Below are 21,177 nucleotides of genomic sequence, written 5' to 3'. Positions count from 1 at the left end.
GAATTTGATTAAATCTAACTTGGTTCATATGATAAAGCACTGCAGTTAGAATGCAGCTAGAAAAATACATTATGCTAGGACAAATAAGTACGGTTAACTTCAATAACAGCAGAGGTAAATTGCTTTTCGCATGAGATGTGCAATTTTACCTCAGTACAGCTTTAATCAAAGTAAAATATTACAGGGCAAGGGGAAAAAACCCCAAACCTCACAATGTAACATTTTGTCTACTAGCCACTCAGTAAAACTTTGAGTTTAAATCACTAAATAAAGCCAATGTTGTATGTTATCTGTCTCCAGTTAGTATGTAAACAAATGAGGCAATATCTGGCTATGCACTAATTTATATTTGTAGCAGATCAAAACCCACAGATATCAATGTGAGTGCAGGCCGTCCATCAGAAGTTTTTCTGCCACCAAAACTTTCACTGGAAGGGGAAGAATGGAAATAAATACAGGTATTTAAATGGAGTTTGCATTCACACTTATGCCGGTGTTTTCACAGCCAAATGAAAAAGAATGTAAAGTAAGCATAGCTAATAAGTGGGATAGAAGTATTAGCCTTGCATTTGTGGGAGGAAAACTTGCTCTTTGCTCTTGAACAGTCCGCAGTTGATGTCATCAGCACGGGGTGCTTCAAATTCCTGCTTATGGCCCATTGCAGCCTACGTTCTATTTGGGGAGGACCTGCTCTTTTTTTGGGGGCCAACATTGGTATGCTGGTGCCGTTCTCTGCTTTGGCCATATGGATGCCTGTCTGTGGCAGAGCAGGGTAACCCGCAACCCCTTTCTGACGGGGCCGTAGCTGGAGTTGTACCACCATTTAGGACACAGCAGGAGGCTGGGGTGGCTCTGACATGCTGCAGCGCAGCCCAGATGCTGGGAAAAAGCTTGACCTCTAATTGCATCTGGCACTGTGGCCGGGGTGACTGGACGCTGAGAAGGCAGCTTCCAACAGAGCCTCAAAAGGGTTTCATACTCCCATATTTCTGTGGGCTACAGGAATGTATTGCCTAACACATAGTCAGGGGGAGACCCAGACTCTCCAAGAGGACATCTGACTGTATTAAAAGTGGATGGCACTCGAGACACAGGTTTCCTCGTTCACTGCAAGACTCCTTTGGCTCCAGAAGACCCTCTCTTTGAAGGTTTCCTCCTTAGCTTGCCAGCTGGGCACCACTGCCAGATAGTGGAACTGTAGAAGAGGGAGCAACAGTGGTGGGTAGGAGTCATCAAATCTTGTGCTGGTGAATCAGCAAGCTGCAGCCTTCTGAGACCAAAAAGCCCCAAACCTACACATCTGTCTGCCCTGGAGGAAACCGAGGGAAGTTTTGTGACACAGTTCATGATCCGTGTGATTGTGCTGCCCATGGGCTGCCCGACTGCATGGGGAGAGCTGAACTCTCTTCAGACCTGAACATGAGCAGAGGTTGTGCAAGGATCAGAGGTGCCAGCTGCCCTTGTCACTGTGGTCAGTGTAACCCTCCTAGCCCCCAGCCACAGCCCAACTGAGGGAGGGCACGGGAGGTGTGTTTCAGCCACCAGTTCTGAGAGGATCTGCATTGTGGGTGATGTAGCAACCTGGACAGCCACCAGAAATGCCTCAGGAAAACTGATTAGGTAGTTCTCCACCACCTTGTGTCAGCTGGAGTAAGAATAAACTAAAGCAAAAGTGTAAAGCCCGGAGTTTAGTTAAATGTTTGGTAGAAGCAGAGATGAGATTCATTAGATAGTCTGGACAGTTTAGTACCAAGGACCACATGCAATCATTTCTCAGAAGACATAAGGGGTTTGTTTTCTCATCACTCAACATGCTTTTTACTGATCATACAGCCAAAACCATCTTAGCCTGGATTTTATGTGAGAATTTTAGCTTCCTGGGGGCAAGAAAAGGAGGGACACAACACCCTCCAGTCTCTGCAAGTACAAAACTGTTTTGCACAGAAATTAGTGCTATCATCATGGAAAGATGATGTATGCTCCCAGGCATCCTTTGTACTCAACGCAGAGCTCAAGGGAGACCTTCGTATGGCCTAACTTTGTGCACCTGGGGTAAGCCTGAGGTGTAATGCTGTTTTGGCTGTGGAGCTGGTGGAGAGTGACAGGCACTTCCTTCCAGGAGGGTTTCACAACATCGAGGGCAGTGTCCTGTGTGTCACTTGGCCAGCCAGAAGCTCCAGCCTGGGAATCAGGCATCCCCCTGGGCAGATAGTCAATACAGAGGTATGAAAAACTTGGTGCCTCCTACTACACAGAGAGGACCTCACCAGCTGATGGAAGCCAGGGCTTACAGCCTTGCCAACAGGGAAGGCTGAATCTCCTTTATTGTTGATGGCTAGCCCTGGAAAGAAAAGGCATAGGGAAAAGACCAGCAGTCTTTTTGCAGATAGGTGAACAGCTCCAGTTACCTCTTACCTTCCCCAAAGCTATGGCACGGGGCTGGGGGCCCTGGAAGCCAAACCCACTCCAAGTGTGGCTTGAGATGAGGCCACAGCCCACCTGAGAAGATAGGAGAGCACCAAGGGGAAATACAGCTGATTTCTGCTTCAGAGGAACCTCTCTCCCTCCTCTGGGATGGACCTAGAGCTTCTTCACATGGCCATGTGCCCCCTGGTTTCACAGGGAGCCCTGGATCGGTTCCCAGGAGGGAAGTGGTATGCAGAGGTTCACAGGTGGTAAAGGCTGTGAGCCAGCTTGTCTTCTCTGCCTTCCTTCTCCTCTTCCCTATGGCCTCAGCCCTGGCACATTGCAAAGCACAGCTCCTGCATCCCCGTGCCAGAAGCCCAGTAGGGAGAGGATGCAGGAGCTGCAGGTAAAGAAGGATCTTCTGGGGCTCCCGGGACATGGGCATGATCTCTGCTACCTTTACCTGGCTGGTACCTTATCTTGAGGCAGGAATGCCTCCCACGCTGAGGGAAGCGTTCTTGCACAAGGTCTTGGACTGATGCTTCAACAACCCACCTTGCTTCTACTATTTTTGGAGACTGTCTAAAGGAGTGAAGCACATGCATACTCCAGCTGAAACTCAGCAAATCTTCCTAGACTTCGGAAAACGTGTCTTTGTGCCTATAGGATAATTTTTAATCCACTACATCCAATGACCCAGATACTTCTTGTGTCAGGACCGGGAGGTCTTGAGTGCAGGGATGGATGTTTCCTTTTGCATTGTACCTCCTCCTCCTCAGTCATCTTCTACCATCTCTGTCTCTTGGGGATCCACCAAGCTTCTCTGCTCCGAGTTTTCAGCAGTGATTTTATTCACATCCTTCCTATTAGACCCAGAAAGTCAATTTTTCTCTTTCCAGCCCCTCAGTTTTATTAGTACACAAGTATGTTGGCTGCCCAGAGCCTCACAAGTGATGGGATTTAACTGGGAACATTTCACCTGGCCAGATCAGAAACTACCTCTTCTTGACTACACACGTATCACTGCCTCAAAATACAATACTTCATGTAATTTTGATTCTGTCAGTAAAGGCTGCACTGAAAATCTCATCTGGGCTTGTTAGTGATGTATTGCCTTAAAATTCCCAGTTTAAACAACGCTAGAAAAACAAAACAAGAAAAACTCAAATCTCCCAATGGAAACCAGTCCTTTCAAGAGAGAATGAGCAATTTGAGGAATAGAAGTATTTTCAGTCCAAGGGAGATAGATATTGTGTATTTCAACAAAGCCAAAATATTTCTGGATTATGTAGTCTTAATAATTTAGGTTTTAGTAGGTATAGTTAGTGCCACAGTCTGAAATCACATCAGGAAAAACTGATCACTCACCTCAAGCTGTCTATAACCAGGTCTTTGCTGCAACCCCCAAACATTTTAAGCTATGCCAGTTGTAAAACAACTTAGAAAATATCCCCAGTGCAGGCAGACTTGAAGAAGAAAAGAGTCTATTGCAATTCATGTAGGTGAAAAACACACGACATTAAGTTGCTCCCCGGAGCCATTGCTAAATGAATAATGGATAAACAACATCAGTGACAGCCCTTGCCCCTAACTCAGGCACAAGAAAAAAAAAAACAGTGGTTGAAGGTTTTGTTCAGCCTGGTGTGAAACTTCCCAATGGGAGGAAGAGGCAGAAAGAGGTATCTGCCACTGCTTTATATGCAGGTTACTTTCCCTGTGACCACCCACTCCCCTGTAAATTTTTTCTGCTCTGTGGATTTACACATTAAAAATATGTAATAGGGAAGGAATATAAACTCTCGCTTCGTGGTATTGCTGGCTCACATATTGCAGCTCAGCAGTCATGGACAGCATCCAGCATTAACGCTCAAAGGGAGCTGCCATATTTATGACTTTCTCCAGCCTCACAAGAGCAAGGAAGGCTGGCGAACAGTGATTGAAGCACAGATGGGTGAAATGCATAATATAAAGAGGGCAAAAATAAGTATTTTTTGAGCCTGAATTCCTAAAGAAATGAGGTTTATGCAATCCGGCTTGTCTGGGCGAGGATGTGTGTGTGGCAGGTTGCTTCTTCCACAAACCCCGCACCAGAGTTTGATCCGTCTGACCTGCTGCCCAGGACTTTTGGCAGGGATGTCAGCAGTCTTGGAGTCAATTTAGTTTGTCCATACTGGATGCAAATAAATCCTTATGCCTCACAGGTGGAAAGGCTAATAAACTCACCTGTTATTAGGCATCAGACTATGAAGAGAGGGCAGAGGTTTTTGAAAACTGCACCTACTTGGTCTGCAGCCCGCAGAAGTTCCCCTCCATGGCTTAAACTGGCTATTACCAGGCTGAAAAAAAATCTCTATGTGTATTTCAAATGCATTTTCCAGCTTCTTCAGAAAAAAACATTTCTGATGTGCAGGTCACCTGGGAAGAGGTGGCTACAGTCGCAGAGTCTGATTCTGCCACCCACTGGTTTCTCTGAAACTATCTGCAGATGCAGATGCTCCTCCACGGAGCATCTAAGGATGCTTCAATGCACCAGCCCAGGCTTTTCTGAGGGTGTTATGCGTCACATGGGGGAATATTCTCTTCTCTGACAGATGACACGAGCAGCACTCACATGGCATGCACTGCTTCTTGTGAATTATGCCAGTGCTCGTGCGAAGTGAAGCGGGTGCTTGACGCTAAAATATCTGTTCTTTAATTTGTGGTGGTGAAGTTCAGGCTCTTCAGTAAGCGGAGAAAGTGAACATGGCCACACCTGCAAGGTGGACAAATAGTGTTGGAAAGGTTTTCCAAGCTATGTTCTGCCATGTAGTGAATGATGTTTGCATTTCACAGATATATAACTGGCAAAAATGGGTTTTGGAAGGTGGGAAAAGTTTTCAAAAATCTACAGGTAGAGGACCGTTTTGCAAGATCTACAATTTTATACACATCCAAATGGCACTCCTTCCATTAAGAATATCCTGATTTCCACAGCAGGCAAAGAAATACATAATAATGAATACCATGACATCAAAGACAGTCGATTACCTGTGTTTATAACTAATGTGATCATGGTGCAGCAGTGATAAGTGATTCACTGCTTCTTGTTGCAAATGATAGCAGTGTTCAGATTTTTGCATCCATGTCCGTAACATAATGAGAGGGGACAATTTTCAAAACAGTGACTAATATCAAATGTTTCCACCCAGAGAAGGCTGTGAGCACACTGTCTGATGTTCAGAGGTGAAAAAGCACCAGCAGCTTTCATTCCATCACTTTGAAAATCGCATCACTTGCTCAGGGGCTGCTTTGACTGATAATGCCAGTGCTTGCTTCAGAAATGTCCGTGCTCATAACCTCTGTGAAGAATATCCAGAACAGTAGTCCAGGACTAGGAAAGAAGGTTTGGCCTACAGTGCATTGGAACAAAGTGGAGCTCACACCGGGGTACTGATTATTTTGGGTCTGTGGAACTGAAGAAAGCTTGCTCTCCCCACATGTGCTATCAGCTTTCACTCAAAAAACCTCCCAAACAGTAAAAACTTTTGACTTGATTGCAGCCACTAAAGCAAAATTAAATGTATAACCAATGTGTAAACTGAGATCCCTTTGACTCTGAAGAGAGCCTGAAGCAATGATTCAAAACTACGTGAACTTTCAACTTCAGCTCACTCAAGGCTGTGGGCTCTTCAGTTGTGAAGCTGTGTTTTTTCAAGGTTTTTTTTTTTCTCTTTTGCTACAGGGTTCATTATTTTGCAGAGGATGGGTCTTTCTGCCCTGCAGGAATCTATCTATCACTGCTGACTCTATGCATCTTCTCCACATGGAAGCCGTAATTGGATTGTACTTTCTGCACACGACCAAGACAGCAGGGACACACAGAGCTGCAGGCCAGAGAACTAAGCTTTCTAGAGGGTAAGGAAGCATCTAATGCCTAAGAAAATGAAATGGCTGAGTCTAACCAGAAGATCTTTCCTTTCTTTCCATGGAGGAGCTGGGACATGCTGAACTGCACTCACCAGATTGCACTGGAACGAAGGGAAGGTGCATGAAGCCGTGAAGAACATAAACACCCAAATAATCCCCACTGAAAACCAGCGCGAGGCATTAAATGTCTGTGAATATAGGAAACGAAGCCATGTTGTGGGATGCTAACAGTTACGGACATTTCTTAAAATTACAATACAGAGGCATTACTGCAAAATATAGTGGTGTTCTCACAATGTTAGGGCTCCCATGTGCTACCACATAGCTGGGGTATGATTATGCAGGAGCAACTGCAACCCTTCATCCCAGAAAAAAGAAAAAAAAGCGGCTATTTCATACATTGCCAGACAGGGTTGTATTTATTATGACGCCATTACAAAATGCCTCATTGTAACCTTAAGTGTTGCGCTGTTTCTTTATTCCTAAAGACACCAAAATCCTGGCATTGTCATGTTCCTTGGAGTAATTTGGGGAAAGTGATGAGATTGCCAAGGCTTTATGCTGTAAATCTTTAAGAGTTTAGTAGATTTATTCTTTTCCTTCAAATGAATGCCTGCTTGTCATTGTCAGCCCTCCACTGCTTGGCCCCCCCTTTCAGCCCCTTAGATCCAAGCTTAAAAAAAGAAGCTGTTTGGAGCTTGATGTGCTGCTTGTAGGTATGGTAGAGAAACTGAACCATTCTGGGAACAGTCAGGCTTCTCCAGAGAGCTCTTCCATCTGTATTATCATGCATGGTTTCCATCTCAACCGTAAGAACTTTCAGTGGTCTCCTACCAAGCCCCACCAGCCAAAACCAAAGTGCTGGCTCATCTTCTGCAAGGCCTAAGGAGTGTGTGCACGTGTGTGTGTATGTGTGTGCATGAGTGTGTGCACATGGATGTATGCGCACACACTCATTTATTCGCATGAAGGAGAGGTTTAATGGTCAGCCTTGAAAGCCTCCCAGCCCCGTTACAGATTCATCCTGCTGGTCTGATGCTAACCAGCGGCTGGTGTGCTCTAACATACAGCACTGAAACGGATTCGCAGGCCTGAACTGACCACTGCCAAAAGGCATACCAGTGGGATGTGTTGCTTTGCTCTGGACAAGCCATCATCTCCCTCGGTCCCTGCAGCAGAGGCAGAGGAGGGAGGTACGCGCCCGTACGAAGGTCTGTGCCTCGGGAGAGCCCCGACCTAGGCTGTGCCACGTTAGACTCGTGAGAGGACTGCTTTGCGCAGGGAAGGGACTGCACGATGCCAGAATGGCACCCCAAAACATGTGCTTGTCACCACTGGAAGGGTTTCTTACGCAGGCTGATTTGTGCATTTCTCCTCAATAAATATTTGTATCAACCTTGACTGAAATAAAAGCACTGACATATGGGAAAAACTGTCTGCTATTATTTTCCACTATAAGTGGAACACAAATTTGCATGATGCGCCAAATTCTCCTATTGCAAAGATTATTTGCTACATGAAACATCTAGAGTAGCAGAAAGAAACCATTCCGACCATTTACATGGAAAAAGTTTGTTCTTTACAGCAGTGAAACACCACCATTGTCCCACTCAGCATATTAACAGATGGCAGTTGCAAAAATGTGGGGGAGTACGATCAAATCAGTATTTCTTAAACAGTTTTGGAGTGTGCAAGCTGATATTTTGGAATAATAATGGAAAGCATACAATGTTCTGAGTTCTCAGAGTTTCTGAGGGGGCAGATTCAAAGGTTTGCATCACTTAATGCCTCCCAAACTCCAGCTGAATGGCAGATGAACAAACAGAACAACTCAGGGTGTTATACTTACAAGTTGGATGAGTTATGTTTTGTTTTCTTTTTTCTTTTTTAAGCAAAACTGCGATTTAAATGCTGCTGTGATGGAAAACTAAAAATAGACAGTACCATACACGGATCTCCTACAGATAGTATGAGTTGGCGCATATGTGCGTGCATGTATTTGTGTGTAATTTAAAACATAACATCATCCCAAGCTCAAAAAGTTTAGAGACCTTCTCTGAGAGCAAGTCTTCACCTCAGAAAGAGGTGACGGTAATGAACATCAACGTGGCAGCCAGAAATAGCATTTAAACCTTTACCAGCAAGATATGGCACATCAAAGGAGTTAAATTGATCTTCCTGCCTTCCACCCTAAACATCCCTTCTCCGAGACCAGCCTTCCTTTCTCTGTGCTGACAGCTACACAGCGTTTCTTGTCCCCAACAGCATGTACTGCATGCCGTCTTTGCGACCACCCTCTCTGTCTACCTCCACACGTCTGAGCTACAGCTGAAGGTCTGGATTAACAGGAGCAGAATTTTGCACAGGCAGCGATGATGTGAAGTACAGGGAAACCAGGGAAACGTGGGCCTTGAGCTTGTGAGCAGCCACAGACGCTGGGATTTCAGTACGCAGTATGGCTGAGGCTAAACTTGGTATCATAACAAAGCGTGGGGCTAAATAAAAACTGCCTTAAGCTCCCAGGAGGTTTGCTGCTTCTACGCGATGAGGGTTGTTAGAAAGTAGCTCTCCTACAGAAACAACCGTACCAAATATAGCGTGCTGGAGTAAATGCAAGAGGCAATGCTGGAAAAAACCTAAAAACGTTTTGCTTGCTCTCTGAATGCAACCCTATTTCTGCAAGAGGCCATGAATGCCATACCTGAAGGTATTTGTCCCTCTAGCTCTGTGATTCCCTCAACTGTTAATACAAGACAGCCATTTTCAACAGCTCCAGGTCTTTCTTGAGGCCACGTTTGGGACTGGCAGACTCCTTCATGTGCCAGCCCCAGAGAAGCTGGTGAGCAGTTTTCTCTCCCAGATGACTGCCAACTGCTTTGAAGGGAGGCCACCGGGACACCCTATTTGTGTCACCTTTTCGGCTGGTCTGCTGTTGAGCTAGTCTTGATTTAGCCGTGTCTTCATGCAGGCAGCAAGACGCAACTAGGAGAGGAAGCAGCCGAACACAAAAATACAGTCATTTGCTGACTTGACCACCATGGTGTACTTTCTGGCAATTTCTCTGCAATTTTCTCACTCATCCCGCTCTGCTCAGGATGGCACGTGGGTCCCTCAGGCAGCTGCTGTGACCTGCAGGGGCTTTGCAGGCATGTACAAGCTGCAGGACTCGGAAGACAGCAAACTGGCGACCTTGCCTGGAAACCCAGATACACCAGAGCCAAAGGCAAAGCTCCCTCTCTCCTCAGAAGCCTCGGATTTTCACCCACAGGTTTCAAAGCACAGCATGCAGGGGCACTTGCAAGGGAGCTTCTGGGCAGATTCATTCCTTGGCCTTTTTATTCCACACAGGCTTCCTCCTCTGTGTCTCCTTTTTTGATGTTTTTCTATGTTGTGTTTGGAGCTGTTCGAACTTCAGCACACAAAGCAGTACTCAGCAAAACCCCTTGTACGTCAAGTACAAAACCCTAGCTGGAAATGGCTTCGATTGAAGCTGGGCCAGCTTTCACCTGCCCCGATCCATAACCCTTCCAGCTACCGTGAGGAGCAATCTTGTGGGAAAACGCTGCGACTGGTCGAGTCTGGTGCGGCTTCTTGGCAAGCCAGATGAAAACGCAGCCACGCTGCTAAATGCTGCTGCTGGGCTGTGCGAGGGAGAAGATGTCCGAGCCCTTTTGTGTCCCCACAAAGTGAGTGTTCCCGCACTGTCAGATGTGGGTCTCGCTTGCTATGGGGCAGGGACAGAAACTGCCGCCCTGACGAGCAACACCGTCCCTAATGACCCTTGCTATAACATAACCCCGTGGGTGCCGGAGGGGGGGGGTTGTGCCCAAATAAAAGCTGGACTTTAGACTGCAGCAGAGCGGGAGATGTCCTAGGGGAGTCTGCAAGCCTCTGAGCGGCGGCTGGGCAGCCCGTGCCGCCTGCGGCCGCCAGCGCTGCAGAGCTCGCCTGACGCTTAAAACATAATCAACAGCCTAGGCTATAAGCCTGCACCATTTCATTTTAAAATTAAATTCATTTTCTGAGTAATAGGAACACATTCGCGCTTGGAAACTGTGGAGCACTTAGCATCTTTTTTGATTTCAGTGCTAGAAAAAAGAAGAGCACAAAGAGCCAGGAAATATTGTTTCTTGGCTGAACTCTTGCAGACCAAGTTTCAGTCCACAGTGGGTTTTTTGTGTGACTCAGTGGTAAATTTCTGAACAAAGAGCTTTATGATATAGAGGCAATACTGTAAAAAGCGTTTAACTCTAGCTGTGCTGAAAGCGGTTTTGAAAACTTCTGGCATCTTTACTTTCCTTCTCACAGCAGTGCTTGTAAATGGATTGAAACCTTCCTCGGGGATTTCTGTAACAAAGTGGGTAAAAATTTAAGTGCTTTGTAGTCTCTATGGGAAGAATTAGTATCAGGTAGAGTAGATAATTTGAATTACTTAGAGCAATCATGCTTTTGAAAGCTTTACTTCATTCTTGTGAAAACTAGTTTGTAGCAAAATTACCTTCCAAGAGCTTCTTTGCATGCTCCCCTAATGAACTTCTGATATACATGTAGTTTGTAGATATGACTTCTCTCTCCTAATGTAGTTTTCTTCCATCTATTCAAGGCAGATTTCTGTTTTAGGGGGAAATATTATGTAGTGTGGATAGCCACTGCGGAGGCATTATTGCAAATATCTAATTTGTAACGCTTTTGTTCTTCCACTCAGAAACCCCACATCTCACTCCTCTGTGGAGGAGAGGATATTGTGTTTGAGTTATTACAAAGCCTAAAGCATTCTTAAGATTGACTGCAACTAATCACTAAAATATGCCTTCTTATTTCAGAACATTGTGACTCTTCAACATGGGAAAAGTGCTTCCTACTTCAAAATCTATTTCACTTCTAATTCTTTTTTTCCCCAAAGGTTAAGTCAAGTCTGGGCCTGTGTGTCTCCCTCATCAGCATGCCCATTAATGTCATCATAAAGACTAAGACATGACGAGGATGAGGCCTCCAGTGCCCGACAGTGAAAGCATGGTAGTACAAGGCTCGAAACCAAAAGTGATCAGACTTCAGACAAAGAATGAGTAGGGAAGCTGCCGAGGTTTCCACACAGGTGTCTGACACCACTCCCACCAAGGCAGATGTGAAACTGTCTCACACCTCAGCCACTTCTCACCAGTCCCTGAGCATGCAGCTTCCACCATGACACATCCAATCTGTGCCTCTCCAGGTAAGGCTGGGATATCGGTATGAGAGTTGGGCAACTTTTGTCGTCTTTTGACACACAGTAACTTTGCTATTTTTTCCATTCTGCTTTTTTTTTTTTTTATCATCACAGCCACTACACTCGGATATCTATGATCCAGTTTATTTATGTAGTGTTTTCAGATTATACAGGACTATGAGCTGGAATGAGTAGTTTACCAAAGGATAATGCTGAAGAAAGGGTCATCGGGTACTGTGCTGTGGTTTAGAAAACTGACTACTAATCTAACGTTGTTTTCCAATGAGCCACTCTGAGTTACAGGATGGAATAAAGTCATCTCAAAAATATAAGTGAAATAAACTTGTGCTTCAGGGCATAAACAATCTTCGTAAAAGGTTGGGATAGGAATAATATCCCCTTCTGACACATTACTTTATAATTACAGAATATGTGACTGCTTGCATCTTTCTCTGAGGGGTCTAGTGCTGGCACTTTTAGATACTAAGTAAGTAATTTTTAAAATTTATAGATCCTTCAGCTTCTTTCAGTGGAAATACAGGCTTTCAAGGACACTTTACACAGGTCAATTACTATGTAGAGACCAAGAACTTCATTTCCTCAATCACATTTCATGACCACATTAGAGGTAGTCCACAGGTGCCCAGGGACCGATGAACTACATGATTAAAACCACAAGACAACTCAGACCAGGAATCAGATTCTATCTGACAGTTTTCTGACACCCGATGTCTTTAAATGAAGGCTGGATTTTTTCTTTTCATTGCAGAAGACATGCTTCAATTCCTCTAGAAAATAAGAGCTTGAGGAAAGAACTGAAAAGTCTGTGGCAAGCCTATAAGGACTGATGTACAACATGATTGTAATGTTTAATTCTAGACTGAAAATCAATGAATGTACAAAGTTCCATATTTCTAAGAAAACAAAGACATGAACCTACAGCCATGTTGGCAAACGACTGCAGACTTCCCCTGGGGCACATCTACAAAGAAGCCCCAAACTCACAGGAAGGGAGTTCCCAGGATGATGTCACCTATGTGTATCACGAAGGAATTTTCTCCTTCACTGCTCAGATGAAGGTTTTTAATGATTGTCTCCCATTTACTCCAGAACATTTCATTGCTGAGTAACTCCAGACTTCTTCACACCGTTTGAGTTTGATGGCTTATATGGGTAATGCAGAGACCTTTCTTTCCTGGGGGAAATTAAGAAAATAATTCATTCTTTCACTCAGTAACTCAACTGAATCCAATTTGGATTCATTCTTTTAGGAAATGTGTTTAGCTAATTCTGTCAGATTAAAATATGAAAGGAAAAACGTCAATAATACTGACCGTCTTGACATCATGATTCTTAGTTCTTTCATATCATTCTTCCTCCACTGACAATTTTATTTTGCAGGGGGAGAAATTAGCATAAAGTCTTAGAAGGATTAAGTCACATATGCAATCTCTGCATATTACTAAACACTGACATGTGTAGATGTACATGAAACAAAATCTCAGCAATGCACTTTTCATGTTCATTTGGCTTTTTGGTTTCATTTCTGAGATTTTATCGTGATTTTTTCCCTTACATTTACTTTGGCGTCTACTTGCCAGATGCATCGTATGCACAGAAAAAGGCATAATAACGGGACAGGAGTGTCAGCTTCACTCTGTGTCCTTAGGAGACAAAGAACAAATATTGTTTGGAAATTTCTATGGCACAGGGCACTCCCAGCAGCTGCTGATGTCATTCCTACCCCTCACATGTGGTTGTTAACACAGGGACACATAAGGGAACAGCCGAGGACTGGAGAAGCCAAGACCAAAGTGAATATTGATTCCCTTCTTCCTCGGTGTGACTGGCTGCTTAGAAAACATTGATCACTACTGCAGCCTTGAGAGAAGGCTGGATGAATTCATGGAAGAGGAAACCCACCGAGAGCTACTAAATACACAGAAAACGAGTCTGACTCAGGAAGTGTCTGGGCCACAAATGGCTGCAAAGTACTTGGAGAAGAGGGGGAGTTGCTGCTTGCGCTTGTCTGGTCTCATGCTTCTCCTTTCAGCATCAGCTTTTGGGCATTGGCATTAGTTGTTCTTATTTCATTATGCTTTTATTTACCGTTGGAAGGTGGTGAGGACTGGAAGCCACCCAGCCCGCTGAGAGACCCCTCTTTCCCCAGGGCTGGCTGCAGCACAGAGTATTGACCGGCATTACAGCTGCCCAGTAAGAGTGCTTCATAACCAGAACACATTCTCCAAAGTGCCTAAATAGCTTGAAACTGCAGGTTCTGTTGGCTAAGCACAAGTGACATGCACATATTGGGAAACTGCTTCCAGTTACTCTTGTCTTTTTTTGTCTCTCTCCCTATGCTTGTGCATTTTCCGTTACGCAGAAATACATCTTTAAGCTCAGCTTCTCTTTATTTAAGCAGGTGATGAACAGTGAACTTCAAACTTTGACAGAACTGCACAATACCTTGAAATACTTTAATTCAAGCCACCCTTTCTTTGACAAAAAAGCACATATTTCCTTGTTAATTCTCAGAGTCACATTAACTGGTGATCCTTTGTCCCCTAAGCACAGCACACTAGATGGATAGGCTGCAGCAAAACGAGTCACGTGTTGCATTTAGAGGCAGGTATCGCCTTTAAAAAATTTACCTGCCTCCCAAAACTCAGAAAAACAAGAAAGTAAGTTCAATCTCGGTACACAGAGTAGTTCCTCGCTGCCTGACTCTCTTCTCGGCTGCCAGGAATGCCTGGCATGTCAGGTAACACATGCTGAGCGACAGCCAAAACCCACTTTGCTTCTTGTGCAAATGCAACAAGCTCCTTTATTGAAAACAGCTGTTTTCAGAGGTACCGCAGCTGTGGACAACGCTGTAGCCGTGCTGCGCAGCCATCACGCAGGGCCCAGGCGCCTGGCAGAGGCCAGCTTTAAGCAGTGTCGGTAGGTACATGTGTTACAGGGACCTCTGCGATCCTGAAGAGAGAGGTCCAGCTGCCTTGTGCCAGAGCATCCTGTGGCTACCACCTTTCCTCACATCTTCGTTACCCACACAACAAAGAGTAAGAACAAGCATTAACATGAAACAAGCATTAACAAAACATACTCATTTAATTGTTCACAGTCCATGAACTCAGGAGAGCCCCGGGACGTCCTGTGCTGTGTTGACCTCTAGTCCTCCCTCGACTCAACAGCAGCTCAAGTTGTTTCTTGTTGGTAAATCTCTTGGGTTTGGCAGCATCCGCAGTGAAGATGCTGTTCTCTCCTGGTTGGACTGCAGCTGGCTAGCCCCTCGTGAGGAAGAGTACTGATTTTTCGAGGCCATGGTGATCTGGTGTTACAAGTGTTGTATAACCTCAGATAGGAGGCCTGGAAAAGCAGAGTCTCCCTTTTGTTCAAGACCTTCCCAACTGAATCTCTTTGTAACCTTCTCCTCTTGGGTTTGAGGGTGGCATCAGCTGCTTGGGCTCTTTCACACGACAAGGTTTGTAACATCTGGCCAATGCAATGGGATATAACAGTAAATGATACTGCTTATAACAAACATCTCCAAAGTTTTCTCAGACTTTTCAATCTCTTGATGATTTTTGGACTTCCTCTGTCCTGCATCTGCCTATACCACCTTAGAAATGACAATCCTGGTGATTTTGGCATTGAGCATTCCTGTGAGGCTGGTGCAGAGGCTGGTAAGAGGCTGCCCTGACTCTCTCTGTAGCGTCGCATCCTCTCTGTGTTCCGTCTGAAACTGGAGAGGCTTGAGAAAGGTCAGATAGACATAGAGTTGTAGAGTCATAGAATCCTAAAGGTTGGAAAAGACCTCTAAGATCATCAAGTCCAACTGTCAACCCAACGCATATAATCCAGCTTTCCTCTTTGTGTCATGGGACTTCATACACAACTGGCAATTACAAATGTAACCCTAAAACTCACACCAAGCTTCTGACCTGTGGTATTGGGTTTGCATGGCAAGGTTTTGGTTGTGGGGGGGAGGGGCTGCAGGGGCGGCTTCTGTGAAAAGCTGCCAGAAGCTTCCCCTGTGTCCGACAGAGCCAGTGCCAGCCGGCTCCGAGATGGACCCACTGCTGGCCAAGGCCGAGCCCATCAGCGACGGTGGCAGCGCCTCTGGGGTGACGGGGTTAAGGAGGGGAAACACCCGGCAACAGCAACTGCAGCCGGAGAGAGGAGTGAGAAGGTGTGGGAGCAGCAGCCCTGCAGCCCCCCCGGCCAGGGCAGCAGGAGGGGCAGGAGGGGCTCCAGGCGCCGGAGCAGAGGGTCCCCGGCAGCCCCTGGGGAAGAGCCTGGTGAGGCCGGCTGTGCCCCGGCAGCCATGGAGCTCCACGGGGGAGCAGATCTCCACCCGCACCCGGGGAGGGCCCCACACCGCAGCAGGGGGATGCCCGAAGGAGGCCGTGACCCCGTGGGCAGCCCGCGCTGGAGCCGGCTCCTGGCAGGGCCTGTGGGGACCCGTGGGGAGAGGAGCCCAGGCTGGAGCAGGGGTGCGGGCAGGACTTGTGACCCCACGGGGACCCAGGCTGGAGCCGTCTGTTCCTGAAGGACAGCACCCGTGGGGGGACCCAGGCTGGAGCAGCTCATGAAGAACTGCAGCCCATGGGAAGGACCCACGTTGGAGAAGTTGGTGGAGGACTGTCTCCTGTGGGAGGGACCCCAGGCTGGAGCAGGGCAGAGTGTGAGGAGCCTCCCCTGAGGAGGAAGGAGCGGCAGCGACAGCGTGTGATGAACTGACCACAACCCCCATTCCCCGTCCCCCTGCCCTGCTCAGGTGGAGGAGGGAGAGAAATTGGGAGTGAAGTTGAGCCCAGGGTGAAGGGGGAGAGGTGGGGGGAAGGGGAAGATTTAGTTTTTATTTTCTCGTTATCCTACTCTGATTTAATTGGTAATAAATTAAATTAATTTTTTCTCCAAATCGAGTCTGTTTTGCCCATGACAGTAATTGCTGAGTGATCTCCCTGCCCTTATCTCGACCCATGAGCCTTTCATTACATTCTCTCTCCCCTGCCCGGCTGAGGAGGCTTTGGTGGGCACCTGGCCTCCAGCCAGCGTCATCCCACCACAGCTGCTGTTGCACACTATTTTACGCAGTGTATCATGTCCCACGTGGCTGTAATCTGTCCTCTGTCTTACTCAGATCCAACTCTGTCTCCTGCTATTTTAACTCCTCTCCCAGCAATTTCTGTTAGGCAGATTTTTCCTTCCATTATTCAGGCTCAAATCACATTTCACCACCGTTTTACCCCAGATCAAAAACTGCAAACTCACTCCCTTTGCACCTATGGCTCCCAAAAACCAGAAGGCTGCTGCGAGGCGGCCAGCCTCCATGAAGCTGGGGCAATGAGCTGTGGTGGCTGTATGCGTTCCTGTTATTACAAGCAAACAGATGCGTCCAGTTTTATTTCCAGTGGCCAAATGGGGCAGCCGCCCTGCCTGCTCGCTGCTTTCCCCATCCACCACTGCTCGCCGTGGGCAGCCAGGCTGGGCCAGAAGATGTGCTCCACGGCTCTGCTTGGGCAAGCCTGTCTCCCACGTGTTGGATGAATGATGTCTGATCGAGTTAGGATGGGCACGTCCTGCGGTGCTCATCGTGGGCAGCAAGTCACAGCAGTTGCCCGAGCCTCCCTTCTGGGCTGTGAAGGTTTTGCAAAGAGACGTCCGTCTGGTACTCTGCAGAGCATACCCTGCCCAGGGTATTGCCAGAGACACTGCTGGGCAGTACCCTCTCCTCACCTGAGAGCTTTGGAGTCTCAGTGACATGTGTTACAGTTGTCTGAGCACTCAGCAGTGACTTCTTTGTGATGCTGGCTAATTTCTCCAGGGCTGGATCCGTTTCTCTCAATAATTTCACTTGCAGGCTGGAATCCCGCAAGCAATTCTGTTTTTAATTAGGCGCTCCATAATGTCTCCAAAGATACGCATAGTGTCAGAGATCTTACATCTGAAACATAAGGCTCTATTACCCCTTATTTTTATTCTCCGTTTTGAGCACAATTACTGAGTCCCTCTACAGTCTTATCCTGTCCAGGTCACGTCTTCAAATAACTTTCTCAATGGTTCAATTGTTCCAAGTATTATTTTGGAAATAGTCTCTCGCAGGTCACTTCTTGTCCTCCTTGCTCAGCGAGACAGCAAAAAGTTTTACTTCCATGTTTTCTCAGTGTCTTTCACAGCATAACTCCATGTATTGATTCAGTTCTTCCCTCGGCTGAATCCACACTCACATGGAGGCTTCAGACGGGCTTTTTGAGCTCTCAGTGACCCGAGTCCCTTCTGGCAGCTTGCCTGCTCCATTTCCAGGCAGTCTTTCTTTGCCTGGGCAATGGGGCAGTTCGTTAGCGAGGCTGCTGCTGCAGTCGTGCACGTACCACACTGGCTGATGACATGAGCTCTGTCCCACCTTTTATGAAGGGACGATTTATCTCCAGCTGCAGGTCACCCTCTTGCTGTGTGCTTCCTGATGCCGCCTCTGAAGGCTTCCCGCAGAGACCCTGTGCCTGGCTGTCCCTGCTCTGGAACTGAGTGTACAGAAATATGTGAGTAAAAGAACTCGAAAGCAATTTCTACCATCCTTTATGTAGCATCACTGCCACTGGTGTTAATAAGAGAGAAGTCCTGTTAGGGCCTGTAGCAAACATCCCTCAGGTAGCTGTGGCAAATGGGGAGCATTTAAAGGTGGGCTATGTCCTAATATCATCTGTTGGAAAGCACTTTATGTTCCATATATTTCATGTTATTGCCCTGAAAGACTAAATGAGGAAGCACACTACTAATTGAAGTGCTTATGGAAATTAAATCCATGTTTAAATGAATTTAAAATTCTTAATGCAAAATTCAGCAGCTAGAAATTTTGCACCAACTTCTACTTAATTAAAATTAATAAGGTTTCAAAGAGTTTTAGTTGGGATAGACCAGGAAAGAATTTGGCCTTAAATGTGTAATTAAAATACAATTACATTGGAAGGAAGTCATTACTGAGGTTGTACCTCAAAAGCATACTTAATGGGCTATCGAGAGAAAAGGTTTATGCATTTGGTACACCAGCTATATAAGATATGAAAGGATGTAGTCACTGAGAGAAAGAGATATTAGCAAGATCATTTAGGTAGATAGTAACAGTCCTTTTATGGTCAAATTCTTCTGGCTATATCCAGCAGGGGATCTGCTTCATCTTAGGTTGGGATGTACAAGGCATCTCCACAAGTTTTTCTTCCAACACATTTAGTTGCTCCCAGCCCTCTCACAGGGCCAGGAGCAGGGGAAGTGTCTTTCAAGCAATGTCAAGCATCTCTAGATGAGGGAAGCGTTAGCACTGAAAGAGCTCTGTTACCCAATTTTGGGAACCATTTGACAAAGGTATATTCAAAAGGAAAGGCCTAATGCAACACTGGTTAAAACCTGGGAGGGAGCTCTCCTCTTGGTCCCTGACCAGTCTGTGTGAAGCCCTGAATGCTGCACCCAGAATTACAGTGTTATGCAGAGCTCTGTGTTTGCAGGTTTTGTTTTTACTTTATTCCTATGGCAGACCTATAAAAAAGAGTTTAAGAAATATGACATTCCACAAAATGCACAACCCAGACAGGTTTGGGAGGTAGGATGGAAGTATGAGCATAAAACTGAAGCCACTTTGTGCTCTCTGGAGCCAGAACAACCCATCATTCATTTGATTTTTGTTTTGTTTTGGTTTGGCTTGGTTTGGTTTGGTGGGGTTATTTATTTTGGTAATGTGATAGGTTTTGGTTCAAAGTCCACTGAGTCAGTGCTGAGGTTCCTGTTGACTGTACTGAGGTTTGGGCTAGATTCATGGAAATAAATGCATTGTCTTTTATAATAAACCATATAGGTAGTCAAAGATGCAAAGTTCACTATCCCACTGGCATCAGCTCTTTTTCAAAGGTTCAGAGTCACGGATTGATTTGAACGATCTGGAACACCTGGATCTAACCTTGAATTCAAATCATATCAAGAGGATTTGCTTGTAAGGTTTTGATTTAACCTCATCTCTTCACATAACTTTCTGAGTTTTTTAACTGTGATTTTTACAAGTGCAGTGAGTCTTGTAAAAGAAGTGTGGGAGAGGAAACATGAATCTCTTGGCTGCTCAGTATCCCCTTTGATACAGTACAAAAACCAGTGTAAGTAGCCTAATATTTTAATGATCAGAAAAATGTTCCTGGCAAGGAAGTGAATTTAGCACTTAGTGAAATGCACTCTGCTGAACTGGTGACATTCTGTTCATAATCAAACTTTCATTGTTAAAGAGAAATTGCGGTCACACCCTTCATATTGAAGATTTAGTTCAATAAAATAAAATTCTGTGACAGTGATTTCTCTCTACCCTGAGATTTCGTACCGCAATGCTTGTTAAATGGGTAAGAAACATGTAGAGCTTGACCTAGCCTTTCTCACACCAAAGTCAGAAGTCTTCACTGACTAATACTCAGCAAGGATGTTTTCAAGCAACTTTTTTCATTTTTAATAGGATACCAAAGGTGTGCAACTGTCAGTGTTGTGGTACTTCATAATCTAAAATGGTTCCCACATCAGAGCTCCCAAAGAAGCCTGAGAAGGGGTGTTTCATATACAGCGTTAGCAGCACTTGTCAGCAGGGCAGGACAGTGAAGTCAGCCTTCTGGGGCTATAATAGCACAAGCACTTCCTTCCCTTAAACGGTTTCTTTCTTTTCCCCCAGGGTCTTGTAGTAACTCACACCTGAAAAAGCAGCCTTTATATCTTCCTCAAGCTACTTAAAATACAGATTCAAGCAGATGAGCAATGCAATATTGCTAAAGTGTCCGTTTGTTAACTTGTCAGTCTCTGAAGAATTCCCCGTTTCGGTTGTGACTGAGGTCCGTGGCAGCAGAGTACTCAGCCATGGAAACCACAGCTGGAAAAAACTCACCTCTCGAAATTACAAAACTCACAGGGGTTGACATGGGGTGACATTAACTAACAGGATCAAATAAATGGAGTGAAAATGTGCTCCCAATCACAAAGGTCACTGAAAAGCCACAAAAGTTTGGCTTATGGTGAGTTTTGCTTCTTATACCCATATGAAACGTTTTTTTGTAATGCTTCTGGCATGGGTGGTGAAATTTAGCAGAGAAATGAGTGGCCTAAAGTATACAGCTGAGACAGGCAAAGGGCATTGCTTATGTCCACACGCTATCAATGTCAACATACTGTGAGCGTGACTTACCCCCTGCAAGCCACCACCACTGCTCCTCTCCAGCTGGAGGCACTGGTCAGGCAGGTGCTGTCAAACAGAGAACATTGTGATGGCCAACAGCGTCCTGGCCTGTATAAGCAATAGTGTGGCCAGCAGGAGTGGGGAAGTGATCGTGCCCCTGTACTCGGCACTGGTGAGGCTGCACCTCAAATACTGTGTTCGGTTTTGGGCCCCTCACTACAAGAAGGACATTGAGGTGCTGGAGCGTGTCCAGAGAAGGGCAACGAAGCTGGTGAGGGGTCTGGAGCACAAGTCTTACAAGGAGCGGCTGAGGGAACTGGGGCTGTTCAGTCTGGAGAAGAGGAGGCTGAGGGGAGACCTTATTGCTCCCTACAACTACCTGAAAGGGGGTTGTGGTGAGGTGGGTGTTGGTCTCTTCTCCCAAGTAACCAGTGATAGGATGAGAGGAAATGGCCTCAAGTTG

This window comes from Phaethon aethereus (assembly GCF_964289735.1).
Source record: "Phaethon aethereus genome assembly, chromosome: 2".
Taxonomy (NCBI): Eukaryota; Metazoa; Chordata; class Aves; order Phaethontiformes; family Phaethontidae; genus Phaethon; species Phaethon aethereus.
Note: the sequence above shows the minus strand (reverse complement) of the source record.